The sequence below is a fragment of the Arachis hypogaea genome, chromosome 9, assembly GCF_003086295.3.
Source record: "Arachis hypogaea cultivar Tifrunner chromosome 9, arahy.Tifrunner.gnm2.J5K5, whole genome shotgun sequence".
Classification (NCBI taxonomy): domain Eukaryota; kingdom Viridiplantae; phylum Streptophyta; class Magnoliopsida; order Fabales; family Fabaceae; genus Arachis; species Arachis hypogaea.
Genome location: NC_092044.1, coordinates 76,877,388 through 76,885,478, shown reverse-complemented (window position 1 = coordinate 76,885,478; position 8,091 = coordinate 76,877,388). Strand labels below are relative to the sequence as shown.

The window sequence follows — 8,091 nt, the reverse complement described above, 5'->3', positions numbered from 1 at the left end:
GATGATTTATCCATGATGAATTATAGGTGTTTCCATAAGGTTCACCCATGTAATTTACCTCTGCCATTGTAGGGTTCTCAGGATCAAAAGTTTCTTCTTCAGAAGATGCCTCTTTAGTACTGTTGGATGCATTTTGCCATCCATTCAGACTTTGAGAAATCATGTTGACTTGCTGAGTCAAAATTTTGTTCTGAGCCAATATGGCATTCAGAGCATAAATTTCAAGAACTCCCTTCCTCTGAGGCGTCCCATTATTCATAAAATTCCTCTAAGAAGTGTACATGAACTGGTTATTTGCAACCATGTCAATAAGTTCTTGAGCTTCTGCAGGCGTTTTCTTTAGGTGAATGGATCCACCTACAGAATGGTCCAGTGACATCTTGGAGAACTCAGATAGACCATAATAGAATATATCCAAAATGGTCCACTCTGAAAGCATGTCAGAAGGACACCTTTTGGTCATTTGCTTGTATCTTTCCCAAGCTTCATAGAGGGATTCACCATCTTTTTGTTTGAAGGTCTAAACATCCACTCTAAGCTTGCTTAGCTTTTGAGGAGGAAAGAACTTAGCCAAGAAGGCCGTGACTAGCTTATCCCAAGAGTCCAGGCTATCTTTAGGTTGTGAATTTAACAATGTTCTAGCTCTGTCTCTTACAACAAAAGGAAAAAGCATGAGCCTGTAGACTTCAGGATCTACTCCATTAGTCTAACAGTCTCACAGATATGCAAGAATTTACTTAAAAACTGATAGGGATCTTCTGATAGAAGTCCATGGGACTTGCAGTTCTGTTGCATTAGAGCAACTAGTTAAATCTTCAGCTCAAAATTGTTTGCTCCAATGGCAGGAATTGAGATGCTTCTTCCATCAAATTTGGAAGTAGGTGTAGTATAGTCACCAAGCATCCTCCTTGCATTATTATTTTTGGCTGCCATCTCCTCTTCCTTTTCGAAAATTTTTGTAAGGTTGTCTCTGGATTGTTATAATTTATCTTCTCTTAGTTTCCTCTTCAGAGTCCTTTCAGGTTCAGGATCTGCTTTAACAAGAATATTCTTGTCCTTGCATCTGCTCATATGAAAAAGAAGGGAACAGAAAATAATAATAATAGGGACCTTCTTTACCACAGTAGAGAGATTCCTTTATGTTAGTAGAAGAAGAAAAGAATAGAAGAGGGAAAAAGTAAGAATCCAAACACAAGGGGGAAGAGTGAGTTCGAATTCTTGAGTAGAAGAGAAGTGTTAGTAGATGAATAAATAAATAGAAAGAGATGAGAGAGGGAGAAATTCGAAAATTAATTTTGAAAAAGGGTTAGTGATTTTCGAAAATTAAGAGAAGAAAAATAATTAAAATTAAAATTTGAAACAATAAGTTAATTAAAAGAATTTTGAAAAAGAGGGAGGTAATTTTCGAAAATTAGAGAGAGAAGAGTAGTTAGGTGGTTTTGAAAAAGATAAGAAACAAACAAAAAGTCAATTAGTTAGTTGAAAAAGATTTGAAATTCAATTTTTGAAAAGATAAGAAGTTAGAAAAGATATTTTAAAATCAAATTTTTGAAAAAGATATGATTTAAGATATGATAAAAATATATGATTGAAAAGATATGGTTGAAAAAGATTTGATTTTTAAAATTAAAATTAATTACTTGACTAACAAGAAACTAAAAGATGTGATTCTAGAATTTAAAGATTGAACCTTTCTTAACAAGAAAGTAACAAACTTCAAATTTTTGAATCAATCACATTAATTGTTAGTAAAGTTTTTGAAAATCATGAAATAAAGATAAGAAAAGATTTTGGAAAAATATTTTCAAATTTTCGAAAATCATGAAAGAAAAATGAAAAAGATTTGATTTTTTTTTTGAAAAAGATAAGATTTTTAAATTTGAAAATTTGACTTGACTTATAAGAAATAGCTAAGTTTTTAAAATTTTTGACTAAGTCAACTCAAATTTTCGAAAATTATGAGCAAAATAAGGAAAAGATATTTTTTTGAATTTTTAATGATGAGAGAGAAAAACACAAAAAATGACTCACAACATGAAAATTATGAATCAAACACATAATGCATGCAAGAACACTATGAATGTCAAGATGAACACCAAGAACACTTTGGATGTCAAGATGAACATCAAAACTTATTTTTGAAAAATTTTCAAGAAAAGAAAAATATGCAAGACACCAAACTTAAAAATTTTTAATGTTTAGACACTATAAATGCAAGAATGCACATGAAAAACAACAAAAAACACAAAACAAGAAAATATGAGGATCAAACAAGAAGACTTATCAAGAACAACTTGAAGATCATGAAGAACACCATGCATGAATTTTCGAAAAATGCATAAATTTGAAAAAAAAATGCAATTGATACCAAACTTAAAACATGACACAAGACTCAAACAAGAAACACAAAATATTTTTGGTTTTTATGATTTTATTGATTTTTTTGTATTTTATTTTAATAATTTATTTTGAAAACATATAGGAAAAAGAAAAATAAAATAAGAAATTCAAAATTTTTAATAAGAATTCTAGGAATCTTTGCAATGTTGGTCTAAAGCTCCGGTCCAGGAATTAGACATGGTTTAATAGCCAGCCTAGCTTTTTGTGAAAGCTTCTGTCCAAAACACTAGACATGGCCAATGGCCAGCCAAGCTTTAGCCTACAAATCAAACATACAACAGCTGATACTTCATCCAACTTCATATACTGATAAGGGGAAGCCTCAATCCAATTGAGTTAGACATGGCTTTACAGCCAGCCGAGCTTTAACATGCTTTATGAAACTCTAGAATTCATTCTTAAAAATTTAGAATAATTTTTCAAAAACAGAAGTAAAAATTTTTTGAAAGTTTTTTGAAAAAAATTTTGAAAATAAAACAAAAAAAATTACCTAATCTGAGCAACAAGATGAACTATAAGTTGTCCAAACTCGAACAATCCCTAGCAACGGCGCCAAAAACTTGGTGCACGAAATTGTGATCATCAACAATGGCGCCAAAGACTTGGTAGCGCTCTCAAACGTGAATCACACTTTGTCACAACTTCGCACAACTAACCAGCAAGTGCACTGGGTCATCCAAGTAATACCTTACGTGAGTAAGGGTCGATTCCACGGAGATTGTTGGTATGAAACAAGCTATGGTCATCTTGTAAATCTCAGTTAGGCGGATTCAAATGGTTATAATGGTTTTCGAAATTAATAATAAATAAAACATAAAATAAAGATAGAAATACTTATGTAAATCATTGGTGGGAATTTCAGATAAGTGTATGGAGATACTTTGTCCCTGTTGAATCTCTGCAACATACTACTTTCTTACTTTCAATCCTTCATACTCATTTCCATGGCAAGCTGTATGTAGGGCATCACCGTTGTCAATGGCTACATCCCATCCTCTCAGTGAAAAAGGTCCAAATGCTCTTGTCACAGCACGGCTAATCATCTGTCGGTTCTCGATCATGTCAGAATAGAATCCATTGATTCTTTTGCGTTTGTCATCACACCCAACAATCGCGAGTTTGAAGCTCGTCACAGCCATTCAATCCCTAAATCCTACTCAGAATACCATAGACAAGGTTTAGACTTTCTGGATCCTCAAGAGTGGCCGCCAAAGGGTTCTAGCTTATACCACGAAGATTCTGGTTAGGGAATCCAAGAGATACTCGCTCGTTCTAAGGTAGAACGGAAGTGGTTGTCAGTCACGCGTTCATAGGTGAGAATGATGATGAGTGTCATGGATCATCACATTCATCATGTTGAAATGCAACGAATATCTTAGAACAAGAATAAGCTGAATTGAATAGAAAATAGTAGTAATTGCATTAAAACTCGAGGTATAGCAGAGTTCCACACCCTTAATCTATGGTGTGTAGAAACTCCACCATTGAAAATACTTAAGTGATGGTCCAGGCATGGCCGAATGGCCAGCCCCCATAAACGTGATCAAAGGATCATAAGGTAATCCAAGAATAATCCAAAGATGTCTAATACAATAGTAATATGTCCTATTTATACTAGACTAGTTACTAGGGTTTACAGAAATAAGTCTAAATGCAGAAATCCACTTCCGGGGCCCACTTTGGTGTGTGCTTGGGCTGAGCTTGAGCTTTACACGTGCAGAGGCTTCTCTTGGAGTTAAACACCAAGTTGTAATGTGTTTTTGGCGTTTAACTCTGGTTTGTGATGTGTTTCTGGCATTTGACTCCAGAATGCAGCATGGAACAAGCATTGAACGCTAGTTTGCGTCATCTTGATTCAAATAAAGTATGAACTATTATATATTTATGGAAAGCTCTAGATGTCTACTTTCCAACGCCGTTAAGAGCGCGCAATTTGAAGTTTTGTAGCTCTAGAAAATCCATTTCGAGTGTAGGGAGATCAGAATCCAACAGCATCAGCAATCCTTTGTCAGCCTTCTATCAGAGTTTTGCTCAGGTCCCTCAATTTCAGCCAGAAAATACCTGAAATCACAGAAAAATACACAAACTCATAGTAAAGTCTAGAAATGTGAATTTTGCATAAAAACTAATGAAAACATCCCTAAAAGTAGCTAGATCCTACTAAAAACTACCTAAAAACAATGCCAAAAAGCGTATAAATTTTCCGCTCATCACTGAAGAAGGCTTAGCATCAACATTGGGCATGCCACGTGGAATCAAAGGCATGGAAAACCAACACCATCACTCAAAGGATAAGTAGACTGGGTGTGCGAGTTGAAGTTTAAGGCGTGGCATGCCAGGGCTAGAAGACCATGGGCGTGCCACTTGAATGCTGGGCGTGGCACGCCAGCTACTGGAACCAAGAACCATACATGGGCGTGGCATGCCACCTACTAGGCGTGGCACGCCAGTAATGTTTTCCAGAGAAGAACATGAAGCACACAATGGGCGTGGCACGCCAGACCCTGGGCGTGCCATGCTAGTTTAAATCTCCATAGGAGAAGAGCAAGAAGGAAAGCCTGGGCGTGCCACTTGGGCTCGAAGGCGTGGCATGCCAGGTTGGCCAAGTGTTTAAGAAGACCTTGGGCATGCCACTTGGGTTCAAAGGCGTGGCACGCCAGGAAGGTTGATGCAAGGGGCATGCCACTTGAGGAGCTGGGCGTGGCTTGAGTATCTATGAGTAGCTAAATTCCCTCTCAGTGGGAGAGGGAGCTCTGTTGTACTTGATGGATTAATGATAGTGAATTTCTTCTTCTCTTCATCTTCTCTTGGATTTTCTATAAGGAATTTCGTTCTTTATGTTAGTGTTCAATCATATTGGGAAAGAGGTTAAATGCAAAATGGGTTTCATGGGAACCTTGGAAAAGGAAACATGAAACCATGCTTGAAATCCCTTCTCATACTTGAGTAGAATCTGGGTTTTGGGATTGGATATGGTGACATCTAATCCAACCATTATTTGGATCTATGATGATGCATGGTATAATCAAGGACCAATCATATCTCTCTTCATGAGCAATTAGACCAAGGAATTGGCTGATTATCAAGATTTGAGAGATTGAGTTACAAAGGGATTGGACTTAATCAATCATGATTACCAAGAGGTCAATGAGTTGCATGATTAAAGATGAGATGAGCTGGATTTAATCCAAAGAGATCAACATCTCCTAATCCCAATGAATTTCCTCTATTCTTATCTTCCATATTCTTTATCGCTTTCTTTTACATTCTGCTAAATCCACATTCCCATTTACATTATAGTCATTTACTTTTCTTCCATTTACTTTATAGCACTTTACGTTCTTGCCATTTACTCTTTTACATTTTACTACTTTTTTTTTACTTTTGAGTCATTTACAATTCTACTCATTTAAAATTCTACAACCACAATCTATATTGCTTAGCTTGACTAATTCACCCATTGATTAAAATTCCTCAAATCTACCAATCTCTGTGGATACGATCCTACTCCACTGTGGGTTATTACTTGACAATATTTTTGGTGCGCTTGCCAAAAGAACGGATTCATCATTTTTATATGAGGATTGAATTTCGGTCATCAAGTTTTATGGCGCCGTTGCCGGGGATTGGTTTGAATTTGACAATGATTAAATTAATGGGTAACTAGATTAAGCAAATTTTAATTTCCCTGTTAATTCCTTTAATTTCAGTCCCTTATTTTCCTCTTTTTCTTTTGATTAATTCAGTTGTTCATTGTCTATATTTCCATTTTTCTTACTGCTCTATTAACTATTTGATTAATTGCACCAACCAAACTAACCATAAGTCCTCACAAGAGTGATCCATTCACTTGTCCTCTGCTTGCTGTTTGTTGAATGTATGACAAGTAGAAGAGGAGAAACTTCATCCTTTTTTGATAGTGAACCTGAGAGGATCTTCCTTAGATTAAGGAGGGAAGCAAGAGGTAAATGAATAGTTCGAGAGGAAGTAGTGGAGGAAGATTCGGGAGTTACTATGGAAGAAGAGGTGCATAACCATGTTGGAGAAGATGCTAGCAATCATGTTGGGCAAGAAAGGAGAGTTCTAGGCTCTTACATCAACCCAAACCCAGGAAACTGTGGAAGCAGCATTCTAAAGCCAACAATTCATGCTAACAACTTTGAGTTGAAGCCTCAACTCATCACACTTGTCCAGAAAAATTGCTCATTTAGAGGGAGTGCCCAAGAAGATCCCAACCAACATCTGACCACATTCTTGAGGATTTGTGACACTGTAAAGTCAAACGTTGTACATCCTGACACCTACAAACTCCTTTTGTTTCCCTTTTCTCTCAGAAATAAGGCATCAAAATGGTTGGAAGCATTTCCTAAGGAGAGCTTGACAACTTGGCATGATGTTGTGAACAAATTCTTAGCAAGATTCTACCCTCCATAAAGAGTCAATAGATTGAGAACTGAGGTGCAAACCTTTAGACAACAAGATGGTGAAACACTTTATGAGGCCTGGGAGAGGTTTAAAGACTTGACAAGGAAGTGCCCTCCGGATATGTTCAACGAAAGGGTACAACTCCATATCTTTTATGAAGGGCTATCATATGAAGAAAAGAAAGCTGTAGACCACTCCTCAGGAGGCTCGCCCAACAAAAAGAAGACAATCGAGGAGGCCATAGATATCATAAAAACTATTGCTGACAATGAGTATTTCTATGCCTCAGATAGAAAAAGAAGAGTGTTGGAGCTCAATTCTATGGATGATTTGTTAGCATAGAACAAGATGATTGCAGCTTAATTAGCGGCCCTAACAAAGAAGATGGAGAAGAACCAAGTATTAGCTGTCGAAGCTCAAGCACCTCCACAAGAAAAAGATACCCTAGAAGTTGAATGTGGATGGGAGCAGGCTAACTATGTGAATAATCCCTCTAGACCACCATATGATCCCAATGGCAAGACATACAACCCAGGTTGAAAAAATCATCCAAATTTTGTGTGGGAAAACTAACAAAACCACAACCAAGATCACAAACCATACTAATCTAATCAATACAACAACCACAACCCCAACCATCAATCAGGAAACAACAGACACTACCACAATTCACAAAATACACCCTACTATAACTCACAAAATGCATCATACCACTCCACCCAACAACCACACAACAACTACCTTCAAGACACGTTGTCCTCAACCATGCAACCATGAGATATCAGCAGCAATTTTGTAAAATTGGAGGCTACTATAACACAACTGACAGCACAACTGACAGGGTCTATCTCCACTGCTTTGGAGAAATAAATGCGGGCGGACAAAAAGATAGATGTAAACGAAGAGGAGTTCAGATCCAACATAAGGAACCAAGGGGCAGCAATCTCAAAACTGGAAGCACAACTAGGAATCTTGTCTAAACAAATACCAATGCCTACACATACATTCCCTAGTGATACCATGGTCAACCCAAGAGGGGATGCAAGGCCATCACACTAAGGAGTGGAAAGGTTGTGGAGGAAGCATTCCCAAGTCAAAGCAACCAAGAAGAAGAAGCTGCAAAAGAACCTAAAACCAAGAAGGAAAAAGAGACCCTTGCACCATCCTCACCAAAGCAAGTCCTAAAGCCTTTTGTGCCAAAAGCACCCTATATGCAAAGGCTGAGGAAGGATGGAAAGGACAGCTAGTTCTCTAGATTTCTGGAAA

The 8,091-nt window shown here is 37.0% G+C and overlaps 2 non-coding genes across 2 annotated transcripts; one reads left to right on the top strand and one right to left on the bottom strand.

Moving 5' to 3' along the window:
• The first annotated feature begins 433 nt into the window (after positions 1 to 433).
• On the top strand, positions 434 to 541 carry LOC112713595 (small nucleolar RNA R71). The gene has a single exon (XR_003158566.1). It is a non-coding gene; the product is annotated as a small nucleolar RNA R71 (small nucleolar RNA).
• A 6,302-nt stretch (positions 542 to 6,843) lies between these two features.
• On the bottom strand, positions 6,844 to 6,949 carry LOC112713702 (small nucleolar RNA R71). The gene has a single exon (XR_003158672.1). It is a non-coding gene; the product is annotated as a small nucleolar RNA R71 (small nucleolar RNA).
• Positions 6,950 to 8,091: the final 1,142 nt, after the last annotated feature.